Source organism: Pelodiscus sinensis, chromosome 27 (genome assembly GCF_052426305.1).
Source record: "Pelodiscus sinensis isolate ZL-2025 chromosome 27, ASM5242630v1, whole genome shotgun sequence".
Classification (NCBI taxonomy): domain Eukaryota; kingdom Metazoa; phylum Chordata; order Testudines; family Trionychidae; genus Pelodiscus; species Pelodiscus sinensis.
Window position 1 is genome coordinate 12,223,198 of NC_143078.1, and position 19,154 is coordinate 12,242,351.

General features: G+C 51.5%; 1 protein-coding gene and 1 long non-coding RNA gene across 6 annotated transcripts in view; one reads left to right on the plus strand and one right to left on the minus strand.

Annotated features, from left to right (window-relative positions):
• Positions 1 to 4,867, minus strand: part of LOC142820869 (uncharacterized) — a 44,172-nt gene extending 39,305 nt beyond the window's left edge. Inside the window, exons 1-2 of one of the 3 annotated variants that reach the window (XR_012897816.2) lie at positions 4,637 to 4,867; positions 810 to 893 (exon numbers count right to left, since the gene is read on the minus strand). This is a non-coding gene — a long non-coding RNA (uncharacterized LOC142820869). Of the gene's footprint in view, positions 1 to 802; positions 894 to 4,636 lie in introns of all 3 variants that reach the window. The other 2 variants (XR_012897815.2, XR_012897814.2) reach the window with 2 other exon arrangements.
• The window catches only part of PACSIN1 (protein kinase C and casein kinase substrate in neurons 1), a 74,133-nt gene that overhangs the window by 23,856 nt on the left and 31,123 nt on the right, over positions 1 to 19,154 (plus strand). The gene's annotated exons all lie outside the window — the stretch shown is intronic.

Sequence of the window (19,154 nt, forward strand, 5' to 3'; positions counted from 1 at the left end):
ATAGGGACTTGGGGAACCGTAATCCTAAGCCTGAAATTGTATGCACAGAACTCCCCAAGACTCAGTTCAGAGGCAGAAGCGACCGTACACGTTAGGAACAAAAAATCCCATTTCATCAGTTGAACCAGTTAAACGTTATGTTTAACTGGTTAATCGCTTAAATGGGGGGCAGGTGAGGGGCCACTCCAGAGTGGGCCCCACCCCGGTGAGGCCCATCGGGCCCAGTGGGCTGCTGTGGCCAGGCTGAGCCGCTGGCTAACCATAATCGGTAAGCATCAGCCTTTTAACCATTCACATCCCTAGTATATGTAGGAATCTGTCACCCACCTCTGGGAGAGGACACATCAGCTGTTTAACAGCAACACCACATAACAATGCCTAAAAGGTGCCAAGAATCATTTGACTATTTGACGCTGAAGGGAGAATGTAGATCATTAAATATGTTGCAGGTGGCCAGCGTGCCAGGTTTGACACCCCTGCTTTTGAAAATGGCAGAGACACGAGGGGCTAGGGCAGCGGTGGACAACTAGGCTAGTGAGTGGGCCACATGAGGGGTCTCCTTCATCTCAGTGGGTTGCATGATTGTTGTAACCAAGACAGTCTCCCGGGGCAGGGTGGTTTTGCTCACTGCGCTTGCGTACTGAGAACGTGCGGGGTTGTGCCGATTGAACGGCAGCAGCGCTGGGGTTGGATGCGGGGGAGCACGTGGCTATGACAGGCAATGCGGTGTGCAATCAGCATGTCCCTCGCTTTACGTGCCTGTCACTTTAGAAATACCAGTAAGCTGGGGCAATAGGCTCACTATTGACTCGATGCACAGCTGTGCCGGGCTGTTTATACTCCACATGGAAGCCAATGGTTCTTCCCTCAGCTTGGCAGGTTCAGCGCAGGCTCTGAGCAATAGAAGCAGAAGCAGATGGTCAGAGGTGGGGGAAAGAGAATGGGACACAGGGGTTAACTTATCCTTTAACTCCCAGCTTCCATTATCCTCTCTCCCTCTTTTATTCTCCTCACTTCCCTCTGCCCTCTTGGGCTCACCCCTCTCCATTTCCTGTAGCCTTTCTCTCCCTCCCTCCCGTTGCGTGTGCCCTTTAGCTGCTCCGATTTATTGTTTCTTCCTCTGGAAGTCAATTTATGTTTCTTCTTGTGGTAGTCACAACACATAGAGCCATTTAGCTCATTTGCCAGCTGTCTGCCAACGTGACACAAGCACTGACACAGCTCGATCCTGGCTCCGGGAGCCTGGGCATGGAGTTCTGAGCAAGGCAGGGATGCTGGCATAGGCAGCATCCCCCAGGAGAGAACTGGGCCATTGTCTTCAGTCTTTGGGGAGACCAGAATGGGCAAAGCATCTCCTTGCTCCTCAAGAACCTGCCTCTCAGCCCCTGGATTGCATTAGGCTTTGGATCGTGCTTTTAGACTGAGGAGTCCCACATTGAAATGTGGAAATAGAGGGCCAAAGGCAGGACTGAGCAAACCTTGTGTGGGTTTAGATGAGCGCCTAAATGTTCCTAGACCTGATCCGGAGTCAACTGACCTCAGTGGACTCTGGCTCCAGGCTACCTGATATTACCAGCAGGTAGTCAAACAGACAGGCTGGCCACAGTAATAGGGGAGGGAACAGGGCTGTAACTCCACCGATCTGTTTTACCAAGCAGGTCATTCAGAGCAGGAAACAGTAAACAGCTGTGAACCAGAGACACACTCCTCCCAAAGGGAAAGCACAAGAGCTGAAGCTAGAGGGTTCCAGACTGCCCCTGGGTGGTCATGGAAGAGACCAGCAAGAATGCCAGAATCCAGAGATCAGCTGTGCTCCTGGCCCTGCTGTACACCCAATGTCTAGGAATGCTCGACAGCTGACTTTGGTATGACTCAGTGCTCCCTAGGGCTGATGGTTACAAGCCCTGCTCCCAACAGATGCCTCAGCACTAGTTGCCAGTGTGTGTGTCCCCTTCGCAGGGCTGGCATTGCCTCTCCATGCCACGGTCATGGCAGACTTTACCCCAGGCCTCTGCATTTGTGCCTTTCCTCCCCCCCTAACTTAACAGGATGATTGGACCCAGGCACTCCATGTGAATCTCCAGGGTCTGCAGTACTGGGTCAAGAAATCCTGTGAGAATCAGGCCGTGCAGGAGCAGGGAGCTAGGACAGAGGCAGGGAAAGGCTAAGGACTGGCCTGAACTTTCCCAACGTTAGGTGAGTCGGTTTGAATTTTAGATGGAGTTTGGAGCTGCTGCTGCTTCAGTCTGAATCGGCCCTTCCCTAGGCAAATCCTTCGCTGTCATGCACCTTCTCGCCGCCTGCAAACCCTGCCGCTGTGGTTAGAGCAATTACCTCGCCCACCGGTGCCTTTCAATCTGTTTACACAGAGCAACAAGAAAGGCGGGAGTGAGCACCCACACAATGAGATTAACCCATAATGTATATGCACAACATGAGTTGGAAGTGGGTTCTAGTCATGAATAGGCCTGCTAGTTCCTTTCTGAGCCATCCTGTATTTAAACAGGATAAAAATCATGTTTAGAGCTACAGGGTACAGTTTTCCAGAGTACCTTAGCAACTTTTACCCTTCCCAGTGTTAGCATGTTGGAATATAAGAATTATAGAACAATTGCCTTAACGAATCATCTAGGCAAGGTGCTGATGATGATACTGACGGAGAAATTGAGATCACAGATAGAAGAACATCTAGTGGATGAGCAAGCGGGATTCAGGAAAGATAGAAGTACCATACAGCAGATTGGCACTAAGATTGATAGCAGAGAAAGCTCAGCGAAAGAACAAGCATATCTACATTTGATTTATTGATTTTCAGAAGGCATTTGACGGTATAGATCAGAAAGTGACTTGGGCGGTGTTGGAGTCGTACAGAGCGGATAACAGACTGATACGGTTGTTGAAGGATATCAACGATAATGTGGAGGCAGCGGTGAGAACGTACAGAGAGTTGAGAAGTTGGTTTAGAACAAGTAGAGGTACGAGACAAGGAGATCTGATATTGCCAAGTATCTTCAGTACACACCTAGAGAGAGTGGTGGACAAGATTAAGGAAGAGATAGAAGGGATATCGGTGCACAGGATGAGAATTAACAACTTGAGGTTCGCGGATGATATAGTTATCATAGAGGAAGATGAAGAGAAATTAGCGAGAATGGTGCAGGTGCTAGATGAGGAAGAGAAGCGGTATGGACTGATTATGAATATCGATAAAACAAAGAATGGTATTTGGAGATAAGGAAATAGGAAGGAAGATCAGTGTAGATGGGATCGAACTAGAGAACGTAGAGACGTTCACGTATTTGGGTAGCAACATGACGTATGAACTAGACTGTAAGAGGGAACTAGCGACTAGAAAAGCAAGAGCGAGTTTGAAGGTGACGGATAAGATCTGGAAAAGTAAAGCGATTAGCTTAGGAACTAAGCTGAGTGTCTTGAAAACATGTAGTTAGCAGCATTTTGTATGGGTGTGAGACATAGGTGATAACGAAAGATTTGAAGAGAAGGATATTAGCGTTCGAGAGGAGTTGTTATAAAAAGATGCTGAGAATAGGATGGATGCAGAAGGTTACCAATGAGAAAGTATATAGGAAGATACAGCCAAAAGAGAACCTACTGCAAAAGGTTATACAACGGAAGTTACAGCTATTCAGGCATATCTGCAGAATGAACGACAAGCAAAAAGTTAAGACCCAGGTATTCAGCATAATGGATGGTCCGAATAGGAGAGGCAGACCCCACAGAGAATGGGGAGATGATATAGTAGATTGGTGCAGAGCTAGTCTACAGAAACTAAGCCACTCCGCACTGGACAGGGAAAAATGGAAGGAAATAGTGAGGGAGGCATCGGACACCAATGGGCGCTGAGCTCATGGTTGATGATGATGATGATGATGTTAGAAAGAGCCCCCCATTAGGGCCAAAGGACTTGCTCTCTGCATCTCACTCAGTTTGAACTATTAAACTCAGCTTATCAATTTCTCCTTTGTTTCTAGTCAATTTCACTTTCTTTCAGTGTTATTTGTATTAAGGTAGCACCTAAAAGCCAAAACTCAAATCAGGACCTCATTGTACTAGGTTCCCTACGTACACATAGCGAGACAGTCCTTGATTGAAGAGCTTCCAATCTAAGTAGACAAAACAGAGAGGGAGAAAGGAAATATTATCCCCATTTCAAAGATGAGGAACTGAGGCACAAGGAGATTTAGGATGATTTCTGCTTGCTTACATACAGCAGTCCAGCCACAATGGATCTCCTAGGGGAATCAATGGCAGATCTAGGAATTGAATCTAGATCTCTCAAGTCCCAGGCCAGTGCCTTAACTGTAAAGGACGCCCTTCCTTTCTGCTTCTGATTGGCTATCCCAGTATCCTAGTGTGCATGCTTATATGCACACACATGATTTTCAATTAAAGTAATTCAGATACTTCAATTTCATATTACAGCCCAGCGAAATACTATCATTTTACAAAACCTAAATCTAAGACATAAAGTAGGCCATTTTCTCCTTGTTCCTGAACACAATTGTTTGTTTCTAATTCCAAAGCTCTTAATGATGATCCTGCTGGGAACCAACAAGTAACTAAAAGGCAACAGCATGGAACAAATTAGCATTTCTTCTTGAGGTCATATATTTACCTAATAAGTGAAGTTTCTGGATCCGATGTAGCCATGTCTCAGGCACTGGGATCCTCACCACATTTTGTCTAAGGGATGTTTCGAGATGAACTATTGGGTAAAATTAAAGGGTTTATTTAAATTTTCAACAAGGAAGCCTTGTTAGCAGAGGTTCTCGGTGGTCTGTGTATATGCATATATATATTGCAGCCACTGGATGTCATCATGTTCTGGTGAGAGCTCTGCATAGATCCTAGTAACCAGCACAGGCTTCAAGATGTGTTGAAGCCTTTTTGGGTCTGTTGCAATTTTCTCAAATAAACACTTGTTTAAGGAGATCTGTTATTCCAGATCACACTCGATGGAGGTTAAACTAGTGATCCGCAAGATTAAATATTGTGGGGATCAAGCAGCGTGGGCCTGGAGTGCTGGGAATTGGGTTGTAAAATTTTGATTAATTGGCTAATCGAACAGACAATGCAATTTGCTTAGTCAATTTGCTTAGACTATTTGATTAGTCAATAAAAGCACCTCTGCCTTTGAAGTGCAGCAACAGCCCCAGGGCTGCGGGGAGCACAGAGTCAGCAGGGGACTCAAGCAAGGGGGGGAAGCGACTAGTTGACTAGTTTGTCGACTATCCGATAAGCATTTGCTTATCGAATAGTCGACTAGTCGTTCACATCCCTAGTTGGGAAGGGAAAATAGGGGACTGGTACAGGGGACTGTAATGCACTAGTTTTGTATAACAATGTGTGATGTTAGTATCTACTGGATAGGTGGACCACATGCTACCATGTAAAAGATCTCAGGTGGTACAGGCTTGTGTTTTTGGAGCAGAAGGGCCAAGTTCTACTCCCATGTCCCTATGCAGTTGTGGTTTATATAGCAGTTTGGTACAATGGGTGTTAGTGAGTGGGACACGTGTAGTTATGCCTCAGGTTTAGAGTAAGAAACAGAGCCAAGGGTCTTAGCCAGAGTCAGATGTCAGACCCAAAGTCAGGACTCAGAATCAAGGGTCAGGACTACATTCCCTGGAATAGGGATATAAGTGTTTAAGCAGTTAAGAACGTAAGAACGGCCATACGGGGTTAGACCAATGGTCCATTCAACCCAGTGTCCTGTCTGCCGACAGTGGCCAATACCAGATGCCCCAGAGGGAGGGAACACAACAGGTAAGCCTCACGTGATCCCTCCCCTGTCACCCACCTCCAGAGGCTAGGGACACCATTCCTAGCTATCCTGGCTAATCACCAGTGATGGACCTAACCTTTAAGCATCAGGGTCCGGTTGCAGTTAAACTCCCCTTGTGTGCTGGCTCCCAGCGTGCACCAACTCCTGGCTGCTGGCCCTTGTCCCAGGGAGCTGGCTACACTTCAGGATCTGCAGTATAAACCTCACATGCTTACTACCTTTTTAAAACCTTTTTTACACCCCTAACCACGTGCAGCAGCGATGGGCAACCAAGCCTAGTGAGTGGGCCTCATCAGTGACCCTCCTTCATCCCAATGGGCCGCATGGCGGACAACCTGCAGCCCTCTGGGGTTCTACCTGCAGCCTATGCATCCCCTCTCTGCCCCCTTCCCTCACACCTTTAGCACACTGGGGCACTGGAGCCCCGCTCATGGCTGTTCAAGCTCTGGGAGGCATGGAGGAAGAGGAGTGGGAACAAAGCGCGAATCAGCGGATTCATGGCGCTCCGAAAGTGCTGGGAGGGAGGGGGAGAATTAGGACGTGCAGGGCTCCATGCCCCAGTGTACGAGAGGCACGTGGAGGGGAGGGGCAGGCAGGGGGTGCGTGGGCTGCAGGTGGAGCCCCAGCGAGCTGCACTCTTCCCCCTGCCCTGCATGCATTCCCACAGGGCCGGCTTTAGGAAGCGAGGGGCCCAATTCGAACCATTTCGACGGGGCCCCGGCAGCCGGGCACAGAAGCCACCACGCTCTTCCTCCGGGGCCGACGCCCCCTCCCGCAGCGCACCCGGAATACCAGCACACTTCCGGGTTTAGGGCGCGGGGCCCAATTCGGGGGAATCAGGCGAATCGGCCTAAAGCCGGCCCTGCATTCCCGCTCCATCTGGGTGGGGGGAGGTAGGCAAGCCTTGTGGTACAGTCCCTTATGCACGGTTCTGGCTGGCAGAGTGCTGAGCAGGAGGAGGGTCTGTGCTTTGCCCTTGGAAGGCTCTGCAGCCCCTTCAGACTAACGTGTGCCAGAAGGTTAATAGCGGTTGAATTTCACTGATTTGGGAGTGGAAGTCTCAGCAGAATTGGTTGGCGGTTTCTGCCGATCTCAGCTGTGGCTGCAATTAGAGTGTCGGAAGCAAAAATCTGATTGTTCCTTCAGACATCCTCTTGGGGACTCGGGATTATCCCCCCGTGCCCTGATCAAGTCACTGATGCCTCCTTCCTGCCTTAGATGTTTCCAGCAGGCAGTGGTAAGGGAGGGGATTGCCTGGCGTCTGACCACTGCTCGATTGTTTGGTTTCCCTTCTTCTATCCCTTTTGCCAAAGGCGGAAATTCTTTGTGCTCAGTTCAGACTTTTCTCACTTGAGTGGAAAAGAACCAGATCCAAAATGGGTTTCGGCATTAGCTGGCCTGGCCCTGTGTCTTTCTAGGGCCAACCATAGTTTGGGCTCACAGGACGAACAAGGCTATTCACAGGTCGCTGACTTGAGCACCGAGCCACAGGTCCCGAGGCATCAATAATGGCCTTTATTAGCACTTTTAGAATGATAAGCAGATCCACACTTCGTATTTCTATCTTCACATACAAGACGGATACATGCACATATTCATAACTTCAACTTCCTGAAGGGAGGTTCCAAAGAGGATGGAGAGAGGCTGTTCACAGTGGTGACAGATGGCAGAACAAGGAGCAATGGGCTCAAGTTGCAGTGGGGGAGGTCTAGGTTGGACATTAGGACATTTCCCTAGGCGGGTGGGGAAGCACTGGGATGGGTTCCCTAGGGAGGGGGTGGAATCTCCATCCTTAGAGGTGTTTATGCCCCGGCTTGACAAAGCTTTGGCTGGGTTGATTCAATTGGGATTGGTCCTGCTTTGGGCAGGGGGTTGGACTCTATGACTCCTGAGGTCTCTTCCAGCCCTGGGATTCTATAAGCCAGTTTTCATTAAGCATAGGGAGGGGCCATGGCAGGGAGAGTGGGGCATTGTCCCAGACTCTGCCACAGAGCAGGAAGAGCACACGCCCTTCCTGCCCTCCGTGCCTTGCGACAGCTTCAATAGTGGTCTGCAGCGTTCAGCTGGGGATCAGTGTGGGGGCTGTTACTCCCCTGAACACCTCCTTGTGCCATTCCCTTTCCTCACTAGCTCTGGGGACTTCATCCCTCACTTGCCTACCCCCACAGTCACCATAGATTGCTGGGGACCATTCACACCAGGCGCTTCCTCCACCAGAAACGTGGAGGACCAGAATACCCACGCCCTTCACAGCTGCCATCGGAACCACAAGCAGGCACCTCCTTAGCCAGCACACCCAGGAGCAGCCAGGGCATCCCCCTTCTTCCAACCCAAGGGACGAGTCATTCTGGGTGTGATACAGACACCACCAGGGCTCTACAGGCAGGGCACATCTCCCCACTCCCTGGGTGGTGCCCGGTCACAGGACGCAGCATAAGAATCCTGCCCACTAACCCGCGCTTGCTCTGCTCAGCGATGGGGCTGGCAAGCTGTCATTTGCACACACATGCAGTCCCCATGCCTGTAGCACCGCCACATCTCTGTAGCGACACGGGATCATCACGGCGCTGGGAAACCCATTAACGAAGGCAGCACAGGCTCAGTACTGACCCAGCAGCGAATGCTAAATCACAGGCCCCACGGTGAATGCACAGTGGTCACAGCCCCTGATGGCAAACCAATAGTGAATAGGCTGTGATCACAAACCCAACAGCGAATGCGCTTCACTCACTAACCCGCCAGCAAACAAGCTAACCTCAGACCTGGCTGGGAACACGCTATGATCTCAGACCCAGTGGGTGCATTTAACTAGTGATCAAGCAGGTGATTAAAAGGTTTGACGAGCTTAAAAACCTGCCAAAACCTTAAGCAACATCTCTGCCCTGCCCCCCTCCCCAAGGCATAAAAAGTTACACACCCTCTTCGGCACTGGGTCTACGTTCCTGCTTCCAACGCAAGTAATAACCCTGTGAAATGCTGGCAGCAGCTGTGACGTGTGGATGCACAGTGTTGTGCGGGCGATGAGCGACGTGCGGATGCACAGTGTTGTGCGGGCGACGTGCAGATGCACAGTGTTGTGCGGGCGATGTGCGACGTGCGGATGCACAGTGTTGTGCGGGCGATGAGCAACGTGCGGATGCACAGTGTTGTGCGGGCGATGTGCGGATGCACAGTGTTGTGCGGGCGACGTGCGATGTGCAGATGCACAGTGCTGTGCGGGCGATGTGCGGATGCACAGTGTTGTGCGGGCGATGAGCGACGTGCGGATGCACAGTGTGCGGGCGATGAGCGATGTGCGGATGCACAGTGTTGTGCGGGCGACGTGCGGATGCACAGTGCTGTGCGGGCGACGTGCGGATGCACAGTGCTGTGCGGGCGATGTGCGATGTGCGGATGCACGGTGTTGTGCGGGCGATGTGCGACGTGCGGATGCACAGTGTTGTGCGGGCGATGTGCGGATGCACAGTGTTGTGCGGGCGATGTGCGGATGCACAGTGTTATGCGGGCGATGTGCGACGTGCGGATGCACAGTGTTGTGCGGGCGATGTGCGGATGCACAGTGTTGTGCGGGCGATGTGTGGATGCACAGTGTTGTGCGGGCGATGTGCGGATGCACAGTGTTGTGCGGGCGATGTGCGGATGCACAGTGTTGTGTGGGTGATGCAAGCTTAGAGCCACAAAGCTCCAGCAAAGAGCCTCCAATTTCAGGGACCATTCTAGGCCAGGGGGAGGGAGGCTACCTATGCTGGAAGGGATATATCCAGTGGGAACTGCACGCCCTGCTGTGCCCTGCTTGCTGCAGAGTCCTGGGGCAGTTGAATGCAATTGCACAAGGAGGGGAAGCATTTGTGCACACTACACAGCCATGTACACGTGAGGTCAGGGCTCAAGCAGGCCCTGGCAGCTGCAGGATTGGGGGGGTGGGGTGAGTGCAATCCATCTTTTCCCTCCCTCCACGCCCACCCCCATTTTGCACCAACAAAGGGAAGCATTGCACCCTGAGCATCGCAGCGACACGTCTGCATGAAGCTGCCCTCTGGCGAGCGGAGTGTGCCAGGCCTACCCCCCAGCTTCCTCCTGTTGGGGAGCTGCCCCTTGAGTTCTGTAAGGAGTGGGGTGGGGGGCTGCGTCTGAGCACGTGAGCTGTGTTACCCATGCACCGCCCATGGCGCGCCGGGTGCTGCAATACCTGGCTAAGTGTGGGGCTCAGAGCGCATGTGCCAATACCCCCCCCCCAAAAAAAACCCCACACGAACATGGAGCCCCACAAACAGCCAGTGGGGCTCCCTCTTGTCCTGGGCAGGCTCCCTTCTCCATGCGTCTCCCCCACCCCCCAGTAGCAAGCACTGCTGTGGTAGAAATGCCAGCACCCCTCAAGCGATGTCTGCCCTGCCGTGACTTGACAGTGTTTGGGCCGTGTTCCCCTCAAGGCTGCACTGGCGCAGAACGCAGCCTGCGTCCGCCTCTGACACACAGGCCGTCGCGTTGAATAAAGGCAGCTCAGCTTGATCTTCTGCGTCGCCTGCCGATGAATAATTCAAAGGGATCAGAAACGGAGACGCCAGAAAGAGCTGCGGTCTCTCCCGGCCACCCGGAGACAAGGGTTGCTCCCTCTGCTTAGAGAGCTCTCTTCTGTGGGGCCACGCTCCTCAGGGCTGGACTTCCCATGAGGCAAACTGAGGCGGCCGTCACTAAGACCCAGAGAATTGAGACCTTTCAAAGTTTTGGCCCAAGCAAGGGGACATGGGGGTGTCATTCGAGCTCCCCTCCTCAGGTGCCAAAATGTTGTGAGCCGGCCCCGATGCTCCTTATAAAGTCCCTCTTTAATAGGCAGCCCTCTTACTAACACTAAACCCTCCTGCAGATCCCAGGTCTGCTACAGTATCCCACGGTGGCTTTGGGCAAACTCTCCGAGCCTCAACTGTAAAATAGGGGTAGCAACTCTTCTTCTCTCTCAAGCTCTCACTGTGGGCACGTACAGCACCTAACACAATCTCAGCTGGGCCCTCTAGATGCTCTTGTAGTAGGCCAAATAGCAATAGCAACAGCAACTGCAGCATTGGGTCCTGGGAGAAGATGTGCACCAACGAGGACAGGATATAGAGCTGAGAAATAGAGGCAGGAAATATGGTGACTCTCAGTTCACGGAAAATGCAAGAACTATTCCATGTGGGGTGGTGCACAGAAGCAATAGCACCCAAAGGCCTCGGTCAAGATCTGGCCCCGTTGTGCCGGGCGCTGTACAAACGCAGAAAGGAGATGAAGGAGAAGGGAGAAGCCGGCTCGCAGAGGCTGAAGGAGACATGGGGTGATAGTGGACAGCGTATTAGACATGAGCTTGTAATACAACATGGCTCTTGTGGGCTGCATATGTAGAGGCATCATACTAGGGGGCAGAAGGTACCCCAGTAGCTCCTCGATATGTGTCTCTAATTAGGCTGCCCCGTAACATTGTGTTCAGCTACCAAGCTCTAGAACCAGCCACGAGGAGAGCGAATTCAGTGAAGAGCAACCTGCAAGTGGGGGGTGGGGAATCATCTGATGAGCAAAGATTAAAGACCAGGTCTTCAACTGATGTCAATCGGTGTAGAGCTTTGACAAGTCACATAGGCTAAGTATCTGTCCCTATGGAGCTAAATGGGCCAAATTCATCCCTGGTGAAGCTCTACTGGGCTTGTGGCAGGCATGGATTTGACTCTTTGTATACAGCTTGGCTAACAGGGAAACATAGTCATGTACAGGGAAAGGAGCAGTAGTGAGCGGGCAGGGGAGAAGATTAGGATTAAAGGGAGGAAACTAGGGGTGTGTTTACATAGCAAAGTTACTTCAGAATAAAGGCTGTTATTCCAAAATAACTGCGCGAGTGTCTACACAGCAAGTGCGTTATTTCGAAATAATTTTGAAATAACAGACAGCTTATTCCGACTTCTGTAAACCTCATTCCACGAAGAATAACACCTACCAGGGCCGGTTTTAGGCCGATTCACCCGATTCCCCCCAAAAGGGCCCCACACCTAAAAGGGCCCTGCGCCCTAAAGCCAGAGGGCCCTGCGCTCTAAACCCGGAAGTGTGCTGGCATGCCGCGGTGGTTTCTGTGCGCCGCGGGAGGGGAGTTCGGCGCCTGGGTTTGCCCGGAAGGCAGGACTCTGCCCTGTAGCTAGGGATTTAAGGGGGCTGTGACTTTTTTCTGTGTGTGCTGGTTTGTTTTTTTGTATTTGGTCAACAAAAAATATCCTGGCTGCCAAGGCCCCGTCGAAACGGTTCGAATTGGGCCCCACACTTCCGAAAGCCGGCCCTGACACCTACTTCAAAATAGCTTTTTCAAAATAAGGCGTGTGTAGACACCCCACTACTGCTATTTCGAAATAGCCCTTTACCAGGGCCATTCCAAGTTATTCCTCCTTGGGGATCGAAATCAAGGTAGCGCGTCTGCATTAGGGGAACCTGCCTCGGACTAATTTTGAGACTTCCCTGCAGTGTAGACGTGCTATTTCGAAATAAACTATTTCAGAGTAACTATTCCGGAACAGCTTATTCCAAAATAACTGTGCAGTGTAGATATAGCCTAGGAGTCAGAGGGTGGAATGAAGAGAAGGGGAAAATGAGGCTAGATCTTAGAAGAGAAAGACAAGGAACATCTATGAGGTTGTGGCCTGGGCTGCTGCGGGGAGACCCCATTGCTAGGGAGGCGCATGTGGATGGGCCAGAGAACTTGGAAGGGGTTTGTTCTGTGTTTGTACAGGTCCTCCTGCCATGGGCTCATGGACCATGATTAGAGTTCTTAAGTTCTTTCCCCTTTATTCAGCTCTGGTGAGGCCACATCTGGAGTATTGTGTCCAGTTCTGGGCCACCCACTACAAAAAGGATGTGGACGCATTGGAGAGGGTCCAGCAGAGGGCAACCAAAATGATGAGGGGGGTGGAGCCTATGACCTACAAGGAGAGGCTGAGGGATTTGGGCTTATTTAGTCTGCAGAAGCGAAGAGTGGGGGGGGATTTGACAGCAGCCTTCAACTTCCTGAAGGAAGGTTCCAAAGAGGCTGGAGAAAGGCTGTTCTCAGTAGTGACAGATGGCAGAACAAGGAGCAAATTTTTGAAGTGGCCCCCTGGCAGAAATAATTGCCCACCCGCGCCCTACACCTTGCCACCACCAATAGGCGGTGATTGTCTGTCTGTCTCCTGGTTCTTTTCACTCCTGGTACATTTCCCTCCTTGTCCGGTTTTCCTCACTCTTATTGTTTCTTCACTCTTTCCTTCTGGCAAATGGGATAATTTTGAGTCCAGCAGGCAGGTACTTAGTCACATGACTCACCTGACCTCCCTCCCTTCCTCCTCTTCCTCTCCTGTGCTTCTTCTCCTCTCTCCCCCCTCCCCAGCCCTTCTCACTTGCAGATGAATCACATTGCCATAAAGATTGCACCCGGCAGTCAGCACATAGCAAATTGGTGCTGAGCAGGGCATTTTGCCGCAGCAGAGAAACTCGTGCACCTAATGTGCAGATGTTAAGGAGGACAGGGTATAAAATTAACAGCTCCTCGCGCTTTCCTTCCCAGAGACAATAACACCGAGAGAGGGGAACTAGGAGAGAATGAACCATGACTGTATTCAGCCTACTGCATGACAATGATAAAATCTATATTAAGTTCAAAGGGAGCATGCCTGGCCTTAGTTCCAATGTGGGGCAAAGTTTATACTAGCTCAGGACTTAAGCCTGTGACAAAGAAACAAAAAGAATGGTAGCATTACCCAGTGGTTAGTTAGTGCACTAGCTGGGGGCTTGTAGCCAGACAGGTACCCTCACCTATAACATTCATCTTTGCTTACCTAGAAGCATACAGGGCACACAGAGCAGTAAAATCAGCATAGTCTTTGAAGACTTGACAGGAGGCCCGGATATGCTGGCTGCTGTGACCCTGGATGGCTGTAAACAGAGATACGCCAATCGCTGACCAAGAGGCTGCCGAGGAGTGCCCTTGACTGAAACCCATATTGATACGATCACACACACTTGTCTGGGGGGAGGAATCTCCCGCCCAGTAAAGAATGTCCAGTACTCACAATTTAGTTCTCTCTCTTACAAGTGTAAATTAAGTTGAAACTCCCGTGTGAGAACTGGCATCACAAAGACGGACCAGTACAATTTGGCATCTAAGATAAGAAAGAGGATACGGGCCCCTATGGGTATAAAGATGGGTCAAGCAGCACACTTACTCCGAGCGTCAATCTACCATCTATCTGCTGGTCGGGTTAGGCGATTGGCCTTCCGAGGTTCAACGGGGACGCCCACCTCGTGTTTGTCTTTCCTAGGAATTGAGGGACCGGCCCTGGCCTGATACGCTGGAGTCGAGAGGCACAGAAGGGGGTAAAATTGTACCTGGATGTGTCCTTTGTCTTAAGTGTACACATAGATTTAGAGCTCTTTAAAGATTAAGCTGTCACTTGGTACCATTATTTCTATTTTCTATCTTTATTTTCTTTGTAACCATTTTTAAGATCTATATTTGCTAGCAGTTAAGAAATAGAGCAATAGCCATTGTAACCATATGATTTATAAGCTTCTTTAACAAACCTGTAACTGGTTAAGTTTTAACCTGACTCCTTCAGTTGCTGTAACAGAACCAAGCACAATTTAAAAGAACTCCAGCCGGTCATAAGGGACAGATACAGGCAGAGCTGGACATTTCGATCGTGTCGCTTCCAGAGGACAGATCCGTAGGGGCATCTCTCAGTCTTGCCTAGGCTGCCTTCCCTAGCCTTCCCTAGGCTGCCTGCTGCGAAGGGATCATGTATCCTAGCAGTCAAAGTCTGAGGTGTAATAAGCTCTCTCTGTAAACTCTGGGGCGTCTGTCAGCCTGTTGTCTGCCCACTGCGAAGGGACCTGGTCCTAGCAGTCAAAAACACGGACGTTAAACTTCTCGGGGTGCCCGTCAGCCTCCCTTGGCTGCCCGCTGCGATGGGACCTTGTGTCCCAGCAGTTGAAGACTCGGGTGTAACATACACACACACACTACCCTGACCATCGGCTGACAGGGCTAAGTCTGCCTTGCTCCAGCCCAGTTTTCCTGTGTGATCTTGGTCATGTTTGCAAAAGTGCCTAAAGATGCAGGCAGGCGCCTTGTGAGATTTTCAAAGAGCTCTGCGCAGCTACACAACTGGTAGTCACATCTGCAAAGGTGATCTGAGAATATGAAGTGGATATCCGCAGATTTGCATGGTTCCAGATCCAAAATCTGTATCTGCGTCTGTGTCCGTATCTGCAAAAATGAGCCGCGGATATCCATGGATTTGCAGGGCACTACCTACGGAGATTAGGCATCTAACTCCCATTGATTTCAAGGTGCTTTTGAAATCCCTGCTAGGGCCCGCCCTACATCTTTAGGTGCCTAAATGTAATCAAAACTCCGGTTCTTAGTTTCTCTGGGCCTGAGTTGCCCACCTGTAAAATAGGGTTATGAATTCTGCTTTGTCTGGGCAATAAGCACATAGGAGCAGGAGCTGTCTCTTCCTAGGTTTTGTACAGTACCCAACATGGTGGGGCATGGTCTTGGTTGGAATAATAACTTCCATAGCTCATGCCCATTTGGAAGTAGGGGCTTGTTGCCCAGCTGCCTGTGGTGTTTCTGTAATGACCAGGTGCTGCATTGACAGTGCTAGTGTCTAACACTCCCTCTGCAGAGCAGGTGCCGGTTGGGCAGCAGCAGGATAAGCTTCACCTACAAGGTGCTTCCATTGCACTGAGAAGACGGCCGTGAGGTGTGATGGGAGGCCAGGCTCTGCCTGTGGCCTCTCAGCTGAGACAGGCCCAGATTCTTCCGTGCCCTGTCCTGGTGGCCCCAGTGCAAAGGGAGTGCTGCCGCAGCGGAGTGGCAGCGCCGAACCCCCAGCACTGGTGTAGATGATGGCGTGTAGCACAGGGTGATGGAAGGTGAGGCCCGTGGGATGCAACTGGTGCCAAGTGTGCAAGTGTTTTGGGGGGACATATGCGAGTCCAACAAGCAGAGCTGCGCAACACAACCGTTGTGATTTCCTCCGGTATCTCATCAGCACCCAAGTTGCTATGGCTGGGGCTGCCGCAGCTTCCCAGGGACCGCCAACTTGGCAGAGGGCAAGAGGGAATGGGGGGAGACAAAGCAGGCTGCAGAGAAGTAGCAGCGGAAGTTCTCAGCATTCGACTCAGCACCAGCGAAGCTCAGTACTGGACGCACAAGGAAGCAAGCTGCTCTCTGTAACGAGGGCTGAGGATGCTGGGTGAAGCCGGAGATATATGGCTGGACTGGCCTTTCCATCTCCCCTCCGAAGAGGGACAGTCGCTGTAGATCAGGGAGTGCCCAGGCTCAGGGCTAGAGCGAGAGGAACAAGCCGCTTTTAGGACAGCGTGGCACTGCAATGCATTTCACAGGAAAATAAGGATGCTTTATTGCATGTGTGTGCGCGTGCATGGGTGCACATGCATTCACATACAAGGGACTGGATGGCCCTGTTAGAATTCAGAGAGAAATTCCCTGGACCCACCATGCAACACAAGATGAGAGAGAAAGCGAGAGGTGCAACTGGGAACTAGTTATTACATCAGGCCTCTGCGCCTGACTCTCAGAGCCTTTTGCCTGCTCTGGGTCTCCTTGCAGAGAGCAATTGCTAACAAAGCCAACCCACTCAGGGGGTTTCCTAAAACGACACCCTCTCCTGCCTGTTTGCTGGCTCAGCACCACAGCATGGGCCGGGCAGAGAGAGCTAACCGCTTCATGGATCTCCCACTCCTGTGGATCACGCTTGGCTGGGAACATTACATTTCCTTGCATGCTGCCTTTGGGAGGCTGGGCTGGAGTAGCCCTGCTGGTCAGGATGGAGGCACATTGGCAGAGCTGCATGAAGCCCAAGGATATGTTTCTAGACCAAAAGGCTTGCACAATCCCATGGGTCTTCTAACATGCAGCTGCGTCGGCTTGGCCCGCGCAGGTTCTGAGGCACTGCAGATACCTGGCAGCTAAAGGAAGTGCACCACAGGCAGTTGTTAAAATGCAGGCTGCAGAGGAACCGTGGGCCTGCCAGTGAGCCAATGCAGTCATCTCTGGCAACTTGCACTGTGTGCTGTAGTGAGGCGTGACTGGCAGCTGCTAGAAGAGAGGCCCTGGACTGGACAGAAGGGGGTTGCTGAAGGTCAGGATTGAGGTGCGTTGGCAGAGGGGTGTAGGGAGCCAGGACGGGGATAGCCAGGGGTGCTCCAATTTGGGACTGACTTGGACATGCAAAGGCTCAAGACTGGGAGAGCGGGCATTACAGGTCAGGAATGAGCAGCTGGGAATCATGCAGTTAGTGGTCACAGGAGCGAAGAGCCGTGGTTGCTACAGGCTTGTGTAGTAGTAGCGACGGGTAAAGGCCAAGGATCAAAACAGCAGAGGCTGCACCACGGCACAGGCATGGTGCACGGGCAGAGCGGCCTGAGCTGGAATAGAGGGGCTGCCCGGCAGGATGGAGGGGCCGCACAGAACTGCATGTGCAGAGCCCAGGACTGGAATGAGGGGGCTGCAGGCCAGGGTTGGTTGCAGTCACGTAGCTGGGTTTAAAACGCCCTGCATGTGGTGGAAGCCTGTTTAACAAATACCCTCATTACAGGCGACGTGTGTCTGCACATTAGAGGTCAGCCGCTGCCTTCACAGGGGGCTGACTTGTTCTGCAAACAATAGCCAGGGCTGCAAGGTGCTGCGAACCCCGAGATTCTCTGGGACAAGTCACTTCCCATTTCAGTGGCTTTGGTCTCAGTTCTTCAAAAGAGAAACCATGTAGCATAAGTCCAGTTACTCCGTTATGGTCCTTTCCTTCTGCCTGATCTCAGGGCTTCTGCAGAGGGCTGGTGGTTCCCTGCTGGGTTAATTGCCACAGGCTAGCTGCCTGGCAGTAGCATAGGAACTGGTGTCTTCTCCCTGCTCCGGGAGTCCCTGCATACCACCCCGCACTCTCTCAGTCCTTGGCTTCTCTGGAGCTCCTGGGGAACAGTGAAGAGCAGAAAGCTGGTTTTCCAGGTTCCTCTTTGCTTCCTGTTCTCTGGCACGGGCTGATGAGATGGGCCATTGGCTTACCGGCACCGTGGTGACTATGGTGCTTTCATTAGCCAACAGCTGGCATGATTGCATCACATTACAGTGCCATAACACCCACATTCGCCTGGGTTGGGTTTGCCCTGCGATCCTTCTCCGTGCTCTAGCACTGGCATGCAATATGTCCGGGACTCAGCCATGGGGATCCCACCATTCTCCCCTCCATGATGCTGCTAGCCACCCCGCGTGGCAAAGGGAGAATTTCACAAGGTCCTCAGCGTTTCTACATTCTCCCCTTTGACTCCTGCCCGCTCTCTGCGGCTGGTGGAGAGAAACTTGACTCCCAGGCAGAGTTGTCACTAAAGCTGTTTCCTTTTCTCCCCTTGATGTTTCTTAACCCCGGTGAAATAAGCATAAAATTGACTTGATAACGCTCAACTGTTTTTCCTTTCAGCTGCTCATCTTGTTGCCTTGCTGATCTCAGGAGCTGGGGAACTTGATGAGGGAGGGAGTGTTCTGCAGGGGGCAGGGAGTGCAGGGTGGGTGGGGGGTGAGTGAGTGAGTGGGTGTATGTGTAGGGGGGAGGGTTAGCACCAAAACAACAACTGACAGCTGGGAATGTGTGTGTGCATAGCACCACAACAGAACTGACAGCAAGTGGCAACAATATATGCAGCAACAGACAGCAATGTGTGTGTGTGTGTGTGTAGCCATACAACAAAATAACAGAGCAATAATGTGTGTGCGCGCGCATACAAATGTGTGTATATAGCACCTCAAAACAACACAGACAGTAATATACACAATGAAGCATATGTGTATATATCTGGCTATATAGCCCTGAAACAAAACAGCTGACAGTAGTGGACTGTAACACACGTGGCAAGAGATGACATGGACTGCCTCAGTTTACCCTACAGTGTGTAAACATCAATGTTAGTTTGAGTGCGTGCACCTGTGGGTAGAATGTAGGGATGTAAGTGACTAGTCGACTATCCGATAGTAGTGACTCGACTAGTCCCTTCCCTCCCTCTCCCTGCTGCCTCTATCAGAGAGGGGCAGCAAGGGGGGGAGCAGGAGCTGGTGCTGGGAGGAGTCGGCTTAAAAGCTGGTTCCCCCCAACACTGTCTCCGCAGGGAGGCTGAGGAGTAGGGGTGGGGACTGGGCATGAGCCCAAAATCAGCTGATTCCCGGCTCATGCCAGGCTGCCCCACTATGCCTCTGCTTTTTAAATACATTAAGAGCTTCCAGGCTCTAATTTAAAAGGCAAAGTTGCAGCAAGGTTAGCTCCCAGGGCTGGGAACTTACCCTGCT